General features: G+C 49.0%; 1 protein-coding gene across 1 annotated transcript in view; it reads right to left on the bottom strand.

Annotated features, from left to right (window-relative positions):
• LOC139264024 (pituitary adenylate cyclase-activating polypeptide type I receptor-like) overlaps positions 1–23,045 on the bottom strand; it is a 296,234-nt gene that overhangs the window by 253,166 nt on the left and 20,023 nt on the right. The gene's annotated exons all lie outside the window — the stretch shown is intronic.

A 23,045-nucleotide genomic window follows, 5' to 3' on the forward strand; every position in this document is an offset into this window, starting at 1 on the left:
ATGCATGCAGAGCGAAGATGCTGCAAGACTTTTTTATTGAGGGCATCGGGCACGCTGGGGTTTTCAGGAAACTGATTGAGAACAAAGACTTCACCCTGGAAACGGCGGCTTTGATGGCCCAGACATTTATCTCAGGGGAGGAAGAGACCAGAATGATGTTTGACAAAAATCTTGGTTTAAATGCAGCAAATGGACAGGGAGTCAACATTGTTAACTCAGCACACAGTTCGCCAGGCAGACAGGGGCAATCGGACATGCCCGAGCATTTAGTAGAACCCAAAGGAGTAATTCAACAGAAACAATGGCTAGCTGAATGGCGATTCTTGCCATCGCAAGGGACAATGCGGCCAGTAATGGGGCCACCAACACCTGTTAATGGTGCGTTTAAGGACAGTTACAGAGACAGTCAGAGACGATCGACTGGTAATGGACCTTTTGTTTCCAACAACGGCTCATGTTGGAGGTGTGGAGGCAAACACACAGCCAGAGCTTGCAGGTATCAGCAAAATACCTGCAGAAACTGCAACGTCGGCGGTCACTTGGCGCGTATGTGCAGGAAGCCTGCAGCCAGGTTGATGTAGAAACATAGAAACATAGAAACATAGAAAATAGGTGCAGGAGTAGACCATTCGGCCCTTCGAGCCTGCACCGCCATTCAATGAGTTCATGGCTGAACATGCAACTTCAGTACCCCATTCCTGCTTTCTCGCCATACCCCTTGACCCCCCTAGTAGTAAGGACTACATCTAACTCCCTTTTGAATATATTTAGTGAATTGGCCTCAACAACTTTCTGTGGTAGAGAATTCCACAGGTTCACCACTCTCTGGGTGAAGAAGTTTCTCCTCATCTCGGTCCTAAATGGCTCACCCCTTATCCTTAGACTGTGTCCCCAGGTTCTGGACTTCCCCAACATTGGGAACATTTTTCTTGCATCTAACCTGTCTAAACCCGTCAGAATTTTAAACGTTTCTATGAGATCCCCTCGAGGAGGACGGGCCCGATGTAAGCCCTACGAGGCCAAATGAATACTGGGGGAAATCGCTGGAAGCTGAAGTTCAGTGAGTTCATGTGGAGCACATATACAGTTCATACACCGAGATGCCACTGATAATGATGAAAGTGCTCCTCAATGGCATCCCAGTATTAATGGAGCTGGACACGGGGGCCAGCCAGCCCCTGATGAGTATCAAACAGTTCAACAAGTTGTGGGCGTCCAAGGCCAGGAGGCCAAAATTATTGCCGATTGACGCACAGCTACGGACATATACAAAGGAGATCATTCCGGTGCTAGGCAGCGCCACGGTAGTCGTGACTCACAAAGATTCGGAGAACAGGTTGCCAGTCAGGATTGTCCCGGGGGACGGTCCCGCACTGCTGGGGAGGAGTTGGCTTGCTGTCATGAACTGGAAATGGGGTGATGTCAATGCAATTTCTTCTGTGCAGTGAATATCATGCTCACAGGTCCTGGACAAATTTGACTCACTATTTCAACCCAGCATTGGCACTTTCATGGGGACCAAGGTAGTGATTCACATAAACCAGGATGCCAGGCCAGTACACCATAAGGCCAGAGCGGTGCCGTACATGATGCGGGAAAAGATAGAAGACGAATTGGACCGCCTGCTGAGGGAAGGCATCATCTCGCCAGTCGAATTCAGTGACTGGGCGAGCTCGATTGTACCGGTGGTCAAGGCGGATGGGTCGGTCAGGATATGTGGTGATTACAAGGCCACCATCAATCGGGTGTCACTCCAAGACCAGTACCCGCTATCGAGAGCGGAGGACCTCTTTGTAACACTATCCGGTGGCAAACTTTTTTCAAAATTGGACCTGACCTCAGCTTACATGACCCAGGAGCTGGCGAGTGAGTCGAAGAAGCTGACCACCATCAGGACACACAAGGGGTTGTTTGAGTACAACAGATGTCCGTTCGGGATTCGCTCGGCTGCTGCGATCTTTCAAAGAAATATGGAAAATCTCCTCAAGTCAATTCCAAGGACAGTGGTTTTACAAGATGACATCCTTATCACGGGTTGTGATATTGAAGAACAGCTCCACAACCTGGAGGAGGTGCTTCGCAGACTGGACCGGGTAGGTCTGCGACTGAAAAAGGTGAAGTGCGTCTTCCTAGCTCCAGAGGTAGAATTTCTGGGGATGAGGGTAGCAGCAGACGGGATCAGACCTACGGCGTCCAAGACGGAAGCGATCCAGAGAGCACCCAGACCCCGTAACACGACGGAGCTGCGTTCGTTCCTGGGGCTCCTGAACTATTTTGGAAACTTTCTTCCCAAATTGAGCACGCTGTTAGAGCCGCTACACGTGCTCCTACGCAAAGGTCGCGAATGGGTCTGGGGGGCAGCCAGGAAAGGGCTTTTGAGAGAGCACGAAATTTGTTATGCTCCAACAATCTGTTAACGCTATATGACCCATGTAAGAAACTTGTTTTAACATGCGATGCGTCGTCCTATGGGGTCGGGTGTGTGTTGCAGCATGTTAATGCCAAGGGTCAGTTACAGCCGGTAGCTTATGCCTCCAGAAGTCTGTTCCAGGCAGAACGGGGCTATGGGATGGTAGAAAAGGAAGCGCTTGCATGTGTATATGCTGTAAAAAAAATGCACCAGTACCTGTTTGGCAGGAAATTTAAGCTGGAGACAGATCACAAACCCCTAACATCCATTTTGGCCAACAACAAGGCCATAAATGCAAATGCATCGGCCCGCATACAGAGGTGGGCACTCACGTTAGCCGCCTATGAATATACAATTTGGCACAGACCGGGCACTGAAAACTGCACCAATGCACTCAGCAGGCTCCCACTAGCCATCACCGAGGGGGCAACCGAGCATGCTGCTGAGATGGTCATGGCTGTTGAAGCTTTCGAAAGCGAAGGCTCACCCGTGACAGCCCGTCAGATCAAAGTCTGGACAAATAGAGACCTGCTACTGTCTTTAGTCAAGAAATGTGTCCTGAATGGGGATTGGGCATGCCCTGAGGAATTTAAACCATTTCACAGGCGCAAGGATGAACTCTCAATTCAGGCTGATTGCCTACTATGGAGAAACCGAGTAGTCATGCCGCAGATGGGCAGAGAGATGTTCATCAGAGAACTCCACAATGAGCACCCGTACATTGTCATGATGAAGGCAATTGCCAGGTCACACGTTTAGTGGCCAGGGATAGATGCAGACCTGGAACTTTGTGTTTGCAGGTGCAACATGTGTGCCCAGCTAGGCAACGCACCCAGGGAAGCCCCCCCTTAGCCCCTGGTCCTGGCCCACCAAGCCATGGTCACGCATCCATGTGGACTAAGCAGGTCCTTTCATGGGAAAAATGTTTTTGGTTGTAGTAGACGCCTACTCCAAATGGATCGAGTGTGACATTCTCAATTCAAGCACATCCTCTGCCACGGTAGAAAGTCTATGGGCAATGTTCGCCGCCCACGGTCTACCGGACATCTTGGTCAGCAACAATGGTCCGTGCTTTACAAGCATTGAATTCCAGGACTTCATGGCAGGAAATGGTGTCAACCATGTCAAAACGGCACCGTTCAAGCCGGCCTCAAACGGCCAGGCAGAACGAACAGTGCAGATAATCAAACAGGGAATGCTCAGAATCCAAGGGGGTTCCCTATAAAGCTGCTTATCACGCCTCCTGTTGGCCAATAGATTCTAATCACACTCACTCACAGGGGTTCCACCCGCAGAGCTGCTAATGAAAAGGATGCTCAAAACCAGGTTATCCCTTATACACCGCACCATGAAATAAATTGTTGAGAGCAGGCACCAGTCACAATGTGACTACCATGACGGGAATGCGAGGGCGCGATATATTGATGTCATTGGCCCTGTCTTTGTCCTCAACTACGCTGCAGGATCTAAATGGCTCGCAGGCACTGTGATTGCCAAAGAGGGAAATAGGATTCTGGTAGTTAAACTTACCAATGGACAAATCTGCCGCAAACACGTGGATCAAACAAAAAAGAGGTTCAGCAACCCCATAGAAGAAGCAGAGGAAGAACGCGATGTAGAGTTCACTCCACCACAGGTGACCGAACACAGGAACCAAGTGGAGGAGAGCCCAGTCACTGTGGGCAGTCCGGACAGACCTGAGGCACCGCAAACAGCAGACACTCAGGCCAGCGCCCAACAACCGGAGCCCCAACTCAGGCGCTCTACAAGGGAGCGTAAACCACCAGAGACTTAACCTGTGATCCCAATAAGACTTTGCGGGGGGGAGGTGATGTCATGTATTCAACTGTCATTGTAACCCATGTATAATCTGACCTAAGTTGTACAACGTGAGAACACTGACCACTGTGGGAGACACTCCTAACCTGGACTTTCAGGTATAAAGTGGGAAGATCCACCCACCTTCATCACTTCAGTGCTGGCTAATAAAGGCTACTGGTCACAGAGTGACCTTCTCTCCAGTATGGGCCTCGTGTGCATTTATACTGTATTATTATGGAGGGTGGAAGATGCCTGTGCGTGGATTTTTTTAACGTGTGGTGGCCGTTGCACACCAATCACCACATGGGCTTGACAGAGCTAGGTCTTGGTCCAGTGGCAAAGATTAACCAAGACGAATGGAGACCAAGCTCTGCTGCACAGACATCACAGATTCACGCCTCTCCTGGGCCCCGGTCACTTCCTTCTACAATCTCTCGCCGCTCCTTCGCCCCTCCTGCTGTGCCTGCCCGCACTGCAGTCAGCGACCTGACTTCGCAACCATCGCCCTCCTGCAGCAGCACGCGCTGCTCCCTGCAGAGGTATACCACCGCCGCATGCTGCTCCCTCTGGTGATCCCGGCCTGCTGATGGTCTTGCAGTCCTGAAGAGTTGTGCTAATGACTCCTGCTATTTATGACATCTTTAGAACCAATCAATTGAATTACAGCCAGCTTCTGATGTCCAAAATATTGGTTATGCTGCTTTAAGGAAGCCTTGGGATCACTGCACCCTGCTTCGATCTACATTGGTAATCTATAGGCCTTGCTGGGGTTCACTGTCAACCGCGAGGGTCTACGGAGCGCCCTCCTCTGCTTCTGATGCCCCCAAAAGTAAGTCACCATCCTTCGCCTGCTCCACGATGACATGCAGGCCGTGATCCTTATCAACAGGTCCATCACAGACCCAATCCACATCCGGACCGGTGACAAACAGGGCTGTGTCATTGCCCCAACCCTCTTCTCAATCTTCCTCGTGGCCATGCTCCACCTCACAGTCAAGAAGCTTCCCACTGGAGTGGAACTAAACTACAGACCCAGTGGGAACCTGTTCAACCTTCGCCGTCTCCAGGCCAGGTCCAAGACCACCCCAACCTCTCGTCGAACTACAATATACGGACAACGCCTGCATCTACGCACATACAGACGCTGAACTCCAGGACATATTCAACGTTTTTATTGAGGCATATGAAGGCATGGGCCTTACGCTAAACATCCATAAGACAAAGGTCCTCCACCAGCCTGTCCTCGCCGCTCAACATTGCCCCCCAGTCATCAAGATCCATGGCGCGGCCCTGGACAACATGGACCACTTCTCATACTTCAGCAACCTCTTATCAACAAGAGCAGGCATTGATAATGAGATTCAATACCGCCTCCAGTGCACCAGTGCAGCCTTCGGCCGCCTGAGAAAAAGAGTGTTTGAAGATCAGACCCTCAAACCTACCACCAAGCTCATGGTCTACAGGGCTGTAATGATAGCCGCCCTCCTGTATGGCTCAAAGACATGGACCATGTACAGCAGGCACCTCAAGTCGCTGGAGAGATACCACCAACGATGTCTCCGCAAGATCCCAGAAATCCCCTGGCAGGACAGACGCACCAACATCAGCATCCGCGGCCAGGCCAACATCCCCAGCATCGAAGCACTGACCACACTTGATCAGCTCCACTGGGCAGGCCACATTGTCCGCACGCCAGCCACGAGACTCCCAAAGCAAGCACTCTACTCAGAACTCCTTCATGGCAAACGAGCCAAAGGTGGGCAAAGGAAACATTACAAGGACACCCTCAAAGCCTCCCTGATAAAGTGCAACATCCCCACTGACACCTGGGAGTCCCTGGCCAGAGACCACCCTAAGTAGAGGAAGTGCATCCGGGAGGGCGCTGAGCACCTCGAGTCTCATCACCAAGAGCATGCAGAAACCAATCGCAGGCAGCAGAAGGAGCGTGCGGCAAACCAGTCCCACCCACCCTTTCCCTCAACGACCATCTGTCCCACCTGTGACAGGGACTGTGGTTCTGGTATTGGACTGTTCAGCCACCTAAGAACTCATGTTAAGAGTAGAAGCAAGTCTTCCTCGATTCCGAGGGACTACCTATAATGATAGGCCTCGCTTAATCTGTAACCAGTAACTGCAGTGAGGCCCAAAGCCGATCTGTACTGAACAGAGAGAAAAATGGCCACTACTTGCGGTCCCTGTAGGGTAAGGATTTGCCAGTCTCGATCTGTAAATACAAATGTTCCTGCACATAGAATGAGAGAATTTCTGTGGTCTTGGTGTTGTTTCGCTACTCACATGTCTCTATGGGGTATAAATAACAGTTTCAGCCGATCGATCCTCCACTAGAATGGAAAATCATCAGCTCTGCCTCTGTGAAGCACTTTTGGACATTTTTCTACATTAAAGGTGTTATACATGTTGTAGCGCTGGCAAATTTTGCAATATGTATTCCCATAGTGCACTGTGAGAGCAGAAGGGGAATTTTACCTCCATAAGGCACACACACAGGCAGATTTTAAAAAATGTATTCATTGGATGTGGGCGTTGCTGGCAAGACCAGTATTTATTGCCCATCCCTAATTTCCCCATGAGAAGGTGGTGGTGAGCCACCTTCTTGAACCGTTGCAGTCCGTGTGGTGAAGGTATTCCCACAGTGCTGTTAGGGAGGGAGTTCCAGGATTTTGACCCAGTAACGATGAAGGAACAGTGATATATGTCCAAGTCAGGATGGAGTGTGGCTTGGAGGAGAACTTGCAGGTGATGGTGTTCCCATGTGCCTGCTGCCCTTGTCTTTCTAGGTGGTAGAGGTCGCGGGTTTGGGAGGTGCTGCCGAAGAAGCCTTGGCGAGTTGCTGCAGTGTATCTCGTAGATGGTACACACTGCAGCCACGGTGCGCCAGTGGTGGAGGGAGTGAGTGTTGAAGCTGGTGGATGGGGTGCCAATCAAGTGGGCTGCTTTGTCCTGGATGGTGTCGAACATTTAGAATATTTTTGGAACTGCACTCATCCAGGCACAAAACATACCATACAGCGTATGCACACATATGTGCGCACTCACAAACGAATATACACATACGCATATGTATATACACACGCATAGATACATGTATATGACAGGCACATTATACTTGCCCATTTATTTCTGAATGTCTAGATTGTGTGTGGAAATGCTGACACTGAACTGAAAGGGTTAACAGGAGCCAGCATCATCACACCATTAGAATAAGGCTTCGGCACAGAAGTAATTTCGCTCGCTGATTGAAATTGTTTTTTCGAGTTGATGTGAAACATTTAAAGCACTCGCCATTGTCCAGCCATCTCCCTGGCCGGCGTGGAGATCGCCAACAGCGACAATATCGCATCTGTGTGAATCGATAGGTCCCAATAATAATCTCCCCCCGTGTTGCCCCTCCGAACTTTGGTCGAGTTTTACAACCCTCCAGCCAGGATTTCCCTGGAGTCTCTAGGTATGAAACATTAATATCTCAGATCCTGTTGCAAGCAATACTCCAGGAGACAAAACAAATCATAGGGCCATTAAATAAAATTCTGTGTTTTTTTTTTCATTGGGCTGAAAATTGCGGTCGGAGGCTTCCCGTGGCCAGATGCTTCCGACCAAAATTTTTTTAACGTAAGTACCTGGTGGTCCCGGAGGAACGAACACTTAGATACACACAGGAGCGTAAGCGCATCCTGGGATCACCTGGGTCTGGATCACCAATCACAATACAGTATTCGGCCCGGCGTTTGGCGCGGTGGCCGTGACCTGCAAGGACCATCAGCAGCGGGGTCAAAGGAGCATAACACTTCAGAGGTATGGGTTTAGACAGGTTCGATGCAGGAATAATGTTCCCAATGTTGGGGAAGTCCAGAACCAGGAGACACAGTCTAAGGATAAGGGGTAAGCCATTTAGGACTGAGATGAGGAGAAACTTCTTCACCCAGAGAGTGGTGAACCTGTGGAATTCTCGACCACAGAAAGTTGTTGAGGCCAATTCACAAAATATATTCAAAAAAGAGTTAGATGTAGTCCTTACTACTAGTGGGATCATGGGGTATGGCGAGAAAGCAGAAATGGGGTACTGAAGTTGCATGTTCAGCCATGAGCATTGAATGGCGGTGCAGGCTCGAAGGGCCGAATGGCCTACTCCTGCACCTATTTTCTATGTTTCTATGTTTCTATGTACAGCGCTTGCTGGAGAGCGACGGCTGTGAAGAGGGATACTGGATTGGACACCACCAAGCTCCAGGTCAGTGATTGGAGCGTGGGCAGGTACATCAGGAGCAGCGAGATCAGGGCGCAGGAGCGGCGAGTGATCGTGGAGTGACGTTATCGGGGCCCAGGAGAGGCGTGACTTCAGGGCCCAGAAGAGGTGAGGGCCCATGGGCAGCACGGGCCAGCCCACACTGCGATATGTGTGCGCACTAGGTCCGTGCAGCAGAGCTGGTCTCCAGTCGTCTTGGTTAACCCTTGTCACTGGACCAAGACCTAGCTCTGTCAAGCCCGTGTGGTGGCTGGTGTGCAACGGCCACCACACATTAAAAAAATCCACGCACAGGCATCCTCCACCCTTCAACATGTAGTTCAGGATCTGGAGTATTAGGTCCTTCAGTGAAACACCTGTGAATTCATCCCTTTGTGGCGTGGAAGCAAGTCATCCTCACTTCGAGGGACTGCCTATAATGATGATTCTCATTGATAATAATGGGAGCTCCGAGCTCCAACTACTATCAATGAGAATACCCCTAAAATCATATAAAACACACACATAAATTTAAAAAACACTTCACTTTTTTTTAAATGAATAGAAATTGCATTAAATTAAATGCTTTAGAGAAAAAATTATTGTTTGACATTAAAAAAAAAATGTTTTATACTGGGCAGGGTATTTAATATAAAAATAAGTAATAACATTTCTTTTTTTCTATCCATTAAAACTCTTACGCTGGTACCAGGCGTAAGAGTTTGAAGGACATTCGCTCGTCAGGAGTTGGGCCAATAGCCCAAATCTCCGCCCGTGAAGGCCTTTCTCCCGGGGATGTGTGCGATCTGTCAGAAGACATTTCGACAGATCACAAGTGCTGGGTTCAGGCACATGCACTTTGCACACCTAAACCCGGAACTTGCAGGGTCGCTTCGGGCGTGCGCGCACATCGAACAGTTTGGTTTATTACTTATAACAATATTGGAGATGGGGATAAAAAGGCTGTTTGACCAGGTGGGCTGGTTTAGAGCCATGAGGTCATGTGACATAGACATAGAGAAGGTGTTTCCTCTTGTATGGGAGTTCAAAATTAGGGGTCGTCAGTATGATAATCACGAATAAATCCAATAGGGAATTCAGGAGAAACTTCTGTACCCAGAGAGTGGTGAGAATGTGGAACTCACTACTACAGGGAGTGGTGGAAGCGGACAGTATAGATGCATTTGAGGGGAAGCAAGATAAGTACATGAGGGAGAAGGGAATAGAAGGATATGCTGATAGGGTGAGATGAAATAGAAACATAGAAACATCGAAAATAGGTGCAAGAGTAGGCCATTCGGCCCATCGAGCCTGCACCAACATTCACTATGATCAGGGCTGTTCATGCAGTACCCCATTGCTACTTTCTCGCCATACCCCTTGATCCCTTTAGCCGTAAGGGCCACATCTAACTCCCTTTTGAATATATCTAACGAACTGGCATCAACAACTTTCTGTGGCAGAGAATTCCACAGGTTCCCAATTCTCTGAGTGAAGAAGTTTCTCCTCATCTCAGTCCTAAATGGCTTACCCCTTGTCCTTAGACTGTGACCCCTGGTTCTGGACTACCCCAACATCGGGAACATTCTTCCTGCATCTAACCTGTCCAGTCCCGTCAGAATCTTATATGTTTCTATGAGATCCCCTCTCATCCTTCTAAACTCCAGTGAATACAGGCCCAGTCAATCCAGCCTCTCCTCATATGTCAGTCCTGCCATCCCGAGAATCAGTCTGGTGAACCTTCGCTGCACTCCCTCAATAGCAAGTCGGGTGGGAGGAGGACGCGTGGAGCATAAACCCCAGCATACACCAGTTGGACCACACGTCTTGTTCTGTTTCTCTGCTGTCGGCTCTATGTAATTCTATAACATGGGATGAAAACCTCCGGGAATGCGTCCAACAAAAGTTGCCGACCCAATCTGCTGATTACCCGACAGCCTAGCCCCGATGGACTTCAGCAACGTACGTGTTTTCGGTGGCTACCTGTGCCGGTGGTCATGCTTCTTGGGCAGGTGGCCAGGGTAAGTGGGACTGGGAGCGATGGTAACCACATTCAGTGCAGGGACATCCACTCCTGTACAAAGGCGGCAGATCCGGGTGGAATCACTGCCCCTTCAGGGCAAAGCCAGATCCCTCTGAAGCCAACTGCGCTTCCCTGGGGCAGAGACGGGGCCCCAGTGTCGCAGGCCTTAAAATCAGGCTGGAACTCTCCTGCAGGCCTCACTTTCAGCTCCCAAGGAAATTCCTGCATAGCAGATTACATCGGATCTACGGCACAGAAACAGGCCATTCGGCCCAACCAGTCCATGCCGGCATTTATGCTCCACTCAAGCCTCCTCCCATCTTTCCTCATCTAAATCTAGTAGCATAATCCTCTATTCCCTTCTCCCTCATATATTTGTCTAGCCTTCCCTTAAATGCATCGATACTATTCATTTCAACCACTCCCTGTGGCAGCGAGTTTCACAGTCTCACCACTCTCTGGGTAAAGAAGTTTCTTCTGAAATCCCAATTGGATTTACATAGAAACATAGAAAATAGGTGCAGGAGTAGGCCATTCGGCCCTTCGAGCCTGCACCATCATTCAATATGATCATGGCTGATCGTTCACCTCAGTACCACTTTCCTGCTTTCTCTCCATACCCCTTGATCCCTTTAAGGGCCATATCTAACTCCCTCTTGAATTTATCTAATGAACTGGCCTCAACAACTCTCTGCAGTAGAGAATTCCACAGGTTAATAACTCTCTGGGTGAAGAAGTTTCTCCTCATCTCAGTCCTAAATGGCTTACTCCTTATCCTTAGACTGTGACCCCTGGTTCTGGACTTCCCCATCATCGGGAACATTCTTCCTGCATCTAACCTGTCTATCTTATATTGATGGCTTCTAGTTCTGCTCTTCCCCACAAGTGGATCAATCTCTCTGTCGACACTCTATCACTTTCAGAATTTTAAAGACCTCTATTAGGTCAAGAGAAGAGAGACCCAGCCCTGTTCATCCTTTCCTGATATGTATACCTTCGCATTTCCTTGTTATGTATTGTCCAGGTACATTAAATGTATAAGTACAATGGTGCGCCACAGAGGGTGCTGTGGTGGGAGACCTGAAAGTACCTGCGAGACAGAGTATAAAAAGCTGCCCACCACACCTGGAGGCCACTCTGGAGCTAAACAATAAAGGACATGAACTCATTGAATGGCGGTGCAGGCTAGAAGGGCCGAATGGCCTACTCCTGCACCTATTTTCTATGTTTCTATGACGAAGGTCACAGCAGTTAGATTAACACCAGACCGTGTGGAGTCAGTGATTTGTGTGCTACATACACCACATTGGCAACGAGGACGCGGACGAACTCCACGCAACCATGGCTACTCTGGGCTCGCTAAAGGATTTTACCGTGGGCAATGATTGGGAGGCCTTTACGGAAAGGCTCGAGTACTACTTCACAGCAAACGACCTGACGGGGAACACGGAAGCACTGAGAGAGAAGCGTAAGGCGATATTGCTCTCCAGTTGTGGCGATGAGGTTTACTGTCTCGTCAGGGATTTTCTGGCACCCGGGAGCGCCAGGGACAAGTCATACGAGGAGCTGACTGAACTCATTCGCGACAAGTTGAAACCGAAGGAGAGCATCCTCGCGGCCAGATACAAATTTTACCATCACTGCAGACCCGAGGGCCAGGATATCAACAAATATGCTGCGGACCTCAGGAGACTCGTGGCGCCGTGTGATTTTGGCGCACACCTTGACGAGGCTTTGCGGGACGTTTTCGTTATGGGGATTGGCCATGAGGGCCTCCTTCACAAGCTGCAAGCTGTTTACACTGTACATTAATGATTTAGACGAGGGGATTAAATGTAGTATCTCCAAATTTGCGGATGACACTAAGTTGGGTGGCAGTGCGAGCTGCGAGGAGGATGCTATGAGGCTGCAGAGCGACTTGGATAGGTTAGGTGAGTGGGCAAATGCATGGCAGATGAAGTATAATGTGGATAAATGTGAGGTTATCCACTTTGGTGGTAAAAACAGAGAGACAGACTATTATCTGAATGGTGACAGATTAGGAAAAGGGGAGGTGCAAAGAGACCTGGGTGTCATGGTACATCAGTCATTGAAGGTTGGCATGCAGGTACAGCAGGCGGTTAAGAAAGCAAATGGCATGTTGGCCTTCATAGCGAGGGGATTTGAGTACAGGGGCAGGGAGGTGTTGCTATAGTTGTACAGGGCCTTGGTGAGGCCACACCTGGAGTATTGTGTACAGTTTTGGTCTCGTAACCTGAGGAAGGACATTCTTGCTATTGAGGGAGTGCAGCGAAGGTTCACCAGACTGATTCCCGGGATGGCGGGACTGACCTATCAAGAAAGACTGGATCAACTGGGCTTGTATTCACTGGAGTTCAGAAGAATGAGAGGGGACCTCATAGAAACGTTTAAAATTCTGACGGGGTTAGACAGGTTAGATGCAGGAAGAATGTTCCCAATGTTGGGGAAGTCCAGAACCAGGGGACACAGTCTAAGGATAAGGGGGAAGCCATTTAGGACCGAGATGAGGAGGAATTTCTTCACCCAGAGAGTGGTGAACCTGTGGAATTCTCTACCACAGAAAGTTGTTGAGGCTAATTCACTAAATATATTCAAAAAGGAGTTAGATGAAGTCCTTACTACTAGGGGAATCAGGGGGTATGGTGAGAAAGCAGGAATGGGGTACTAAAGTTGCATGTTCAACCATGAACTCATTGAATGGCGGTGCAGGCTAGAAGGGCCGAATGGCCTACTCCTGCACCTATTTTCTATGTTTCTATGTTTCTATGAACCCACAGTCACCCTGACAAAGGCCATCGCCATCAGCCGGGCATATATGACCTCGACTTGCAGCACCAAGCAAATAATCCACACAGTCTCGAACCCAGCAGGCACTGTCCACAGGATAGCGCCCTCCACAGACAAAACTGCAGAACGTGGCTCTGCCCAGGGCAGAGAGCACAGACCTCGAGGTCCTGGAACTCAGAGTCCGCCGAGGGGGGCCAATCAAGCAGCACCATGCTGGCGCTGTGGAGGAAGCCATGGGGCTCACCGGTGCAGGTTTGTGGAGTACACGTGCAATACCTGCCACGTTAAAGGCCACCTTCAGCGTATGTGTAAAAGAAATCTGACTCACCGTGTGGCTGAGGAGATGGGGGATGATCCACTGTTCAGCGAGGAGCAGGCAGAAGAAAATGAGGTGTTGGGACTGTACACGTGTACCGACGATTCGCCCCCAGTGATAATGGAAGTAAAAATTAACGGAGTCCCAGTGAGCATGGCAGTGGATACGGGATCGGGTCCGTCGTTGATAAGTCGGAGAACTTTCGATAAACTGTGGCTGCACGACCCAAGCTGGTCCCGGTCACGGCAAAGCTGCGTACCTACACCAAGGAACTGATACCCGTTCTTGGCAGAGCGAATGTGTAGGTATCTCACGGGGGCGAGGAGACGCACGATTTACCTTTGTGGGTCATTGCAGGTGAATGGGAAAGGTCCGTGAGAGATGGGAAGACTTCATTCCTCCACAGACCTCTGTCCCCCGGGTTCCCAAAGAGCAGCGCCAACTGAGCCGGAGCTACAGCCTAAATCCACACACAGGCGACAGCAGCCAAGAACTCCTGACCTTAAGCAACCCTGCAGCCTCAGCCTCCACAGATGAGCAGACCCTGTAAGAGCAGTTTTGTAGGTGCGCGCCGATTGCTGGGGTGCGGGCCGGCGGGGCGCTGCGGGCGATGAGCAGGAGGTCCATCGATGGCCGACGGATCTGAGTGGCCCACGCAGAGGAAAAGTCGGGCGGCGGTAGCGGCTGCGATGGTGATGGCCACGGTGGCCGCAGGAGAGGCGGCAAGTGCGGAGACAGCGGTGGGAGCGGAGGCTGCGGCTGCGGCTGGCGTGACTCGGGAGAACGCAAGCCAGAGCGGTGGATGCGGCAGGGACTGTGACTGACCGAGTCCAGGGAGCCACTTCTGCCAAGATGGGTTGCTTGGGGCCATTTTTTTCCCCTTTCTTTCTTCTTTGTTCCCTTCTGTTCTTTCTTTGCCAGCGAGCTCAAGATGGTGGTGAGCCTCGTGGCAACAGAGCGCTGCAGACAAAGGCCAGCAGAGCAACTAAAATGGCGGCGCCCAAGGGAAGCCTCGTGGGAACCACAAGATGGAGTCTTAAAAGGGAAATGCACCCGGGAGTCTTAAAAGGGCCTTACACCATTGGCGGTCCACACAAAAAGACTTTTGTAAGGCAAGAGCGAGTCTAAATGAGCTATGTGAATGTCGGATGATGGATTTATGATAAGAATTAACATTTTAATGCTGAATGGTTACTGTGTTTAAAATAATGGATATGAATTAAGATTTATGACAAGAGTTAATATTTTAATGCTGAATGGTTACTGTGTTTAAAATAATGGATATGAATTACGAAAAGAGTTAATATCATGAGGTTCAAGTAAAAAGGGATATAGACCCGTGACTAACATGACCAGTGGGCTAATACGATTTAGGTGATTCATGCAATGGTTCAACGGCTGCTAAGGCGACTACTTCATGAGAACAGAGGCAACGCACCAGTTGCGATACCCTGTCACAGAGCAGCCCATTACCTCGGGCAAAAAGGGGCAATATACCGCCACCATATCTCACCCAGAAGGGCTGGGATTAAATAACTGCTCAGTGTACCTGCAACCTTTTGACATAACATCTGTACCACATATTATATGTACCATACAAATGTACCGTCTATGTATACCTGCTTTCTGTTGGAGGTTATGTTCGGGTGCTTTATCCACCATGTAAGGACTGCAAATACCACGTGTTTGCACCGGGTCCTCCACAGGGGGGAGAAGAGGGAAGTGGATGGTCATGGACCCACACTCACAAATCAACCAGGACGAACAAGGCCGAGGTCACCGGCAATGGCTTTTGGAACTGAGGGTGAGTGAGATGTTACGTATTGTCCAGGTACATTAAATGTATAAGTACAATGGTGCGCCACAGGGGGCACTGTGGTGGGAAACCTGAAAGTACCTGCAAGACAGAGTATAAAAGGCTGCCCGCCACACCTGAGAGACACTCTGAAGTTACACAATAAAGGACTAAGGTCACAGCAGTTGCTACAACACCAGACCGTGTGGAGTCAGTGATTTGTGTGCTACATACACCACAGTATCATTCCGGCTTTGGAAGAGATATTAAACTGGGAGCTCCATTTTCCCTCTCAGGTGGAAGCAAATGATCCCGTGGCATTATTCAAAGAGCAGGGGAGTTCTCCTGGTGTCCTGGCCAATACTTACCATCACATAACAGATGAATTTGTCATTTAACTCATTGATGTTTGTGGGATCTTGATGTGCATAAATCGGCTACTGAGTTTCCCTACATTACAACAGCAACTACACTTGAGTTCTGACAAAGGGTCATCGACCTGAAACGTTAAATGTTTCTCTCTCCACAGATGCTGCCTGACCCGCTGAGTATTTCCAGCATTTTCTGTTTTTACTTCAAAAGTAACTTATTGGCTCTGAAGCACTTTGAGACATTCCGAGGACTTAGAAGGTGCAAGTTTTTTCTTCCTTCACATGAGGCATTAAATCAAGGTCCTGTCTGCCTGTCCCAGGTAGTCAGGTGTGTGCAAATGATTCCAAGGCAGCATTTGAGGACAAGTAGGTCATTGTCCTGGGTGCCTTGGCCTAAACATTCACTCCCTCCTCCACCGGCACACCGTGTCTGCAATGTGTACCATCCAGAGATTGCAGTGCGGGCACAGCAGGAAGGACGAAGGAGCGGCAAGAGTCCGTAGAGGGAAGTGACCGGGGTCCAGGAGAGGTGAGGGCCCAGGGGCAGCACGGGCCAGCCCACACTGCGATATGTGTACGCGCTCGGTCTGTGCAGCAGAGCTGGTCTCCAGTTAGTCTTGGGTAATCCTTGCCACTGGACCAAGACCTAGCTCTGTCAAGCCCGTGTGGTGGTTGGTGTGCAACGGCCACCACACGTTAAAAAAATCCAAGCACAGGCATCTTCCACCCTTCACGATGTAGTTCGGGATCTGGAATATTAGGTCCTTCATTGAAATATCTGTGAACTTATCCCTTTTTGGCGTGGAAGCAAGTCATCCTCGCTTCGAGGGACTGTCTATGATGATGATGATGACACTGCAGTAACTCACCAAGGCTTCTTCAGCAGCATCTCCAACCCGCGACCTCTACCACCAAGAAATACAGGGGCAACAGGTGCTTGGGAAAACCATCACCTCCAAGTTCCCCTCCAAGTCACACACCAACTCCACTTGAACATACATCACCGTTCCTTCAACGTCGCTGGAGATAATCCCAGCAAAGAAAGCAGGGATGGACAGAAAGCAACAAAAGGACGGACAGAGGGAGAAAACAAAGCGTGATGCAGCTTTGGCCAGTGAGGAGGTGGAGCCTTACTACAAGTGGCACTGGGGGGATCAGACAGCCGCAGGCAGACAACAGCGATGATGAAGTAAAGCCTGAGACTACCTATCATACTCTCTCGCCTCTGAGTTCACCACCCTCTTATGCTCCCTTAATCTCATCCTCCATGTAAACTCCCCAGCCCATATTAGAACATGGGAAAAGGCCGTTCGGCCCGTCAAGCCCGTGCTGACTCTCAGCTAGTCCCACTCCCCCGCCCTTCCCCAGTAGCCCTGCAATTTTTTTCCCTTCAGATACTTATCCAACTCCCTTTTCAAAGATAACATTGAGTCTGCCTCCACATCCTTTCAGGCCGTGTATTCCAGATCTTAACCACTCGCTGCATAAAAAAGTTTTTCCTTACGTCGCCTTTGGTTCTTTTGCCAATCACCTTAAATCTGTGTCCGCTGGTTCTCGACCCTTCCACCAATGGGAACAGTTTCTCTCTATCTACTCTGTCTAGACCCCCTCATGATTTTGAACACCTCCATCAAATCTCCTCTCAACCATCGCAGCTCCAAGGAGAACAACCCCAGCTTCTCCAGTCTATCCATGTAACTGAAGTCCATCATCCCTGGAACCATTTTAGCACATGTTTTCTGCACCCTCTCTAACGCCTTCACATCTGTTCTAAAGTGTGGTGCCCAGAATTGGAAGGAGTTCTCCAGATGGGGCTGAACCAGTGTTTTATACAGGTTCATCATAATTTGCAAACTTTGGTACTCTCTTCCTCCATGAAGTCCAGGATCCTGTAAGCCTTTGTAACTGCTTTCCCAACCTGCCCTGCCACCTTCAACGATTTCTGGACACACATACCCACAGGTCTCTCTATTCGTGCAGCCCCTTTAGGATTGTAACATTTAGTTTATATGTTCATATTCATGTTCACATGCTTGATCTTATCATCTCTCGTTGCCTCGCTACTCCCATCAAATCAATGACAGATAAGGCCATCTCTGACCACTTACTTTTATCGCTTACCACCCACAAACCCCTTCCCCCTTCTGTGTACCCCCTCGAAAAAAATTCTCTTCCCAATTCACTTACTTCTGAAATCCTAACTGTCCAGCTGATTTGGCCCTCCATTCACCACAGCATTTCTGCAGCCACCCATCTACTCAACCACACCCTCACCACCATCATTGATGCCCTAGTACCTGTTAAACTTTGGCAGAAAAAATAGAAAAGCAAAATTATAATTTAAATGGAGAAAAACAGCAAAGTGCTGCAGTACAGAGGGACCTGGAGGTCCTTGTGCATGAAACACAAAAAGTTAGTATGCAGGTACAGCAAGTGATCAGGAAGGCAAATGGAATGTTGGCCTTTATTGCAAGGGGGATAGAGTATAAAAGCAGGGAAGTCCTGCTACAACTCTACAGGGTATTGATGAGGCCACACCTGGAATACTGCATGCAGTTTTGGTCTCCGTATTTAAGGAAGGATATACCTGCATTGGAGACTGTTCAGAGAAGGTTCACTAGGTTGATTCTGGAGTGGAAGGGGTTGGCTTATGAAGATAGGTTGAGTAGGTTGGGCCTATATACATTAGAATTCAGAAGAATGAGAGGTGATCTTATTGAAACATATAAGAAAATAAAGGGGCTCGACAAGGTGGATGCAGAGAGGATGTTTCCAATCATAGGGGAAACTAAAACTAGGGGACACAGTCTCAGAATAAGGGGCCGCCCATTTAAAACTGAGATGAGGAGGAATTTCTTCTCTCAGAGGGTTGTAAATCTATGGAATTCTCTGCCCCAGAGAGCTGTGGAGACTGGGTCATTGAATATATTTAAGACGGAGATAGACAGATTTTTGAGCGATAAGGGAATAAAGGGTTATGGGGAGTGGGCAGCGAAGTGGAGCTAAGCCCATGATCTGATCAGTTTTGGCAGACAAGATTGAATGGTGGAGCAGGCTCGAGGGGCCAAATGGCCTATTCCTGCTTCTATTTCTTATGTTCTTAAAACCATCATAGAATCATAGAATGGTTACAGCACAGGAGGAGGCCATTCGGCCCATCGAGCCCATGCTGGCTCTTTGCAAGAGCACCTCAGCTAATTCCACTCCCCCACCCTTTCCCCGTAGTGCTGCAAATATTTTTCCTTGGTACTTATCCAATTCCCTTTTCAAAGCCATGATTGAGCCTGCCTCCACCACCCTGTCAGGCCGTGCGTTCCAGATCGTAACCACTCACTGCGTAAAATCGTTGTCCCTCATGTCGTCTTCGGTACTTTGCCAATCACCTTAAATCTGTGTCCTCTGGTTCTCGACCCTTCCACCAATGGGAACAGTTTCTCTCTATCTACTCTGTCTAGACCCACCATTACTCTCTCTCCTCCTGACCGTTCCCCGTGGTACACCATTTATCTTCACCCCTTCAAGTCCAAGGGACACAGACTTGAACGGATAAGGCAGAGAACTGGTTTAACCATTCACCGCCAGATGTGGCTGAACCACACAAAGCATTATCGGGTCCTACTCTTGTCTGCCAAAACTGCTCACTATTGCAGGATCATTCTGAAATGGAAAGATAACCCCCCGGCTACTATTTCCACTGCTAACCGTCTTCTTAAACCCCTCTCCCCTGTTTCCTGCACCCTCACCTCTGACAATAAGTGTGAGGAGCTCATGGACTTCTCTAAGATTGAGACCATCCGTTCAGCTGCCTCAGCTCCTTCCCTCCCCCTAGCCCACCGGGCCAAACTCCCTCTAAGGATCCCCCCTGCCCTCGCCCTGAACTCACAGCTTTCTCCTGTTTCTCTCCAATCTCCACTCTTGACCTCTCCATGCTCATCCTGTCCATGAGATCCACTTCCTGCTCCCGTGACCCTATTCCCACCAAACTGCTGACCACCCAACTTTCTTTTCTGGCTCCCATGTTAACTGACATTGTTAACGGTTCTCTCTCCTCAGGCACTGTCCTCCTCTCTCTCAAATCTGCCGTCATCATCCCTCTCCTCAAAATACCAACCCTCGACCCCTCCGTCCTTGTAAACTACCGCCCCCATCTCCAACCTCCCTTTCCTCTCCAAAGTCCTTGAATGTGTTCTCACCTCCCAAATCCGTACCCACCTTTCCCACAATTCCATGTTTGAATCCCTCCAATCAGGTTTCCGCACCTGCCACAGTACCAAAACGGCTTTTGTTAAAGTCACAAATGACATCCTTTGTGACAGGGACAAAGGCAAACTATCCCTCCTCGTCCTTCTTGACTTTGACACAGTTGACCACTCCATCCTCCTCGACTGCACTCGCCTGGTTCCATTCTTATCTATCTAATCGCAGAATCACCTGCAATGGCTTCTCTTCCCACTCCTCTGGTGTCCCCCAAGGATCTAGTTTTGGCCCCCCCTGTTTCCCATTTATATGCTGCCACTTTCACATCATTGGAAAACACCGCATCAGTTTCCACATGTACGCTGATGACACCAAGCTGTACCTCTCCACCACTTCTCTCGACCCCTCCACTGTCACTAAATTGTCAGACTGCTTGTCCGACATCCAGGAATAGATGAGCAGAAATTTCCTCCAATTAAACATCGGGAAGATCGAAGCCATTGTCTTTGGTCCCCACCACAAACTCCGTTCCCTCACCACCGACTCCAAACCACTCCCTAGCATCTGTCTGAGGCTGAACCACATTCAAATGAGCTTCCGACCACATATCCATGCCATAACTAAGACCGCCTATTTCCACCTCCATAACATCGCCCGTCTCCGACCTGCCTTAGCTCATCTGCTGCGGAAACTCTCATCCATGTCTTTGTTACCACTAGATTTGACAACGCACTTATGCCGGCCTCCCACATTCTACCCGACGTAAACCTGAGGTCATACAAAACTCAGCTCCGATGTCCTAGCTCAGACCAAGTAATGATCACTCATCAGCCCTGTGCTCGCTGACCTACATTGGCTCCCGGTTAAGCAATACCTCGATTTCAAATTCTCACCCTTGTTTTCAAATCCCTCTGTGGCCTTGCCCCTCCCTATCGGTGTAATCTCCTCCAGCCCCATAGCTACTTCACCCCCACCTGCTTCTGCCCTCTTGAGCATTCCAGATTATAATTGCCCAACCATTGGTGGCCATACCTTCAGCTGTCTAGGCCCTAAGCTCTGGAATTCCCTCCCTAAACCTCTCCGCCTCTCTACCTCTCTTTTCTCCTACCTCTTGGACCAAGCTTTTGGTCATCTGTTCTAACTTCTTATATGGCCTGGTGTCAAATTTTGTTTTGCAACACTCCTGTGAACACCACGTTAAAGGCGCTATGTACATACAAGTTGTTGTTGTTGTCTTTTTATTTCCCTACTTCTCCATATTCTTTGGAACATAGGGATCACCGCAGATAGCCTTCTACCATGCTGATACAACATGAGTATAGGAGCAGGGAGGTCTTACTACAGTTGTACAGGGCCTTGGTGAGGCCTCACCTGGAATATTGTGTTCAGTTTTTGTCTCCTAATCTGAGGAAGGACGTTCTTGCTATTGAGGGAATGCAGCGAAGGTTCACCAGACTGATTCCAGGGATGGCTGGACTGACATATGAGGAGAGACTGGATCAACTGGGCCTTTATACTCTGGAGTTTAGAAGAATGAGAGGGGATCTCATAGAAACATATAAAATTCTGACGGGATTGGACAGGTTAGATGCAGGAAGAATGTTCCCGATGTTGGGGAAGTCCAGAACCAGGGGTCACAGTCTAAGGATAAGGGGTAAGCCATTTAGAACCGAGATGAGGAGAAACTTCTTCACTCAGAGAATTGTGAACCTATGGAATTCCCTACCACAGAGAGCTGTTGAGGCCGGTTCATTAGATATATTCAAGAGGGAGTTAGATATGGCCCTTACGGCTAAAGGGATCAAGGGGTATGGAGAGAAAGCAGGAAAGGGGTACTGAGGTGAATGATCAGACATGATCTTATTAAATGGTGGTGCAGGCTTGAAGGGCCGAATGGCCTACTCCTGCAACTATTTTCTATGTTTCTATGTTTCTATAATGTTGTTGAATAATCATATCAGTCAATCGCTATTGATTAATCTACAACAGACTCAGACACGAGGCAAAATAAACCCCCAGTGACGGAGAGCTTTGAGAACCATAGGTCTACAGTCACCTGTTCCTCCCAAGCAATGCTACACTCAACACATGTCATGTCTCAAATTACTCATATCCTGTATCCCAAAATATGAATTTCTAATCAAAAGCCATCTAATTTGAACTTGAATGAATTACTACTATTTGCGTCCTCACTAGAGAGCATTCCATAGAATTACTACTCGCTCACTGAATGTTACCGATTAATTCTGAGTTCACCCCATTTCTTGAATACCCTTACTTCCCACCTCAAAGTACAAGTCTGTCATTACATCAATGCTAAGGTCAACTAGCTCTAAGTAGGTTGAGAATCAAATCTAGTCTACATAACTCAGTTACCCACTGACAATCTCTCTGAGCTATCAGGGGAGCCCTTGGGTGCAAGCCCTTTATAAAATGGATACAGAGGCGCAAAAGATTTACAGGACTGTTACCAGAACTGAGAGGTTATAACTATCAAGAAAGACTGAAAAACCGGGGCTCATTTTTCTGGAAAAGAGAAGGCCGAGGGGTGACCTGATAAGGACACCCTCAAAGCCTCCCTGATAAAGTGCGACAGCTCCACTGACACCTGGCAGTCCCTGGCCAAAGACCGCCCTAAGTGGAGGAAGTGCATCCGGGAGGGCGCTGAGCACCTCGAGTCTCAACGCCGAGAGCATGCAGAAATCAAGCGCAGGCAGCGGAAAGAGCGTGCGGCAAACCTGTCCCACCCTCCCCTTCCCTCAACGACTATCTGTCCCACCTGTGACAGAGTCTGTGGCTCTCGTCTTGGACTGTTCAGCCACCAAAGAACTCACTTCAGGAATGGAAGCAAGTCTTCCTTGATTCCAAGGGACTGCCTATGATGATGATGATTGTAATATTATAAAGGAGTTTGGTAAGGTAGACGTAGAGAAGGCATTTTCACTTCTGCGTGAGTCCAAAAATAGGGGCTATAAATACAAGATCGTCACTAATAAATCCAATAAGGGATTCAGGAGAAACGTGTTTATCCAGTGGTTAGAAGATGGTACTTGTTATCTTA

Source organism: Pristiophorus japonicus, chromosome 5, assembly GCF_044704955.1.
Source record: "Pristiophorus japonicus isolate sPriJap1 chromosome 5, sPriJap1.hap1, whole genome shotgun sequence".
Taxonomy (NCBI): Eukaryota; Metazoa; Chordata; class Chondrichthyes; family Pristiophoridae; genus Pristiophorus; species Pristiophorus japonicus.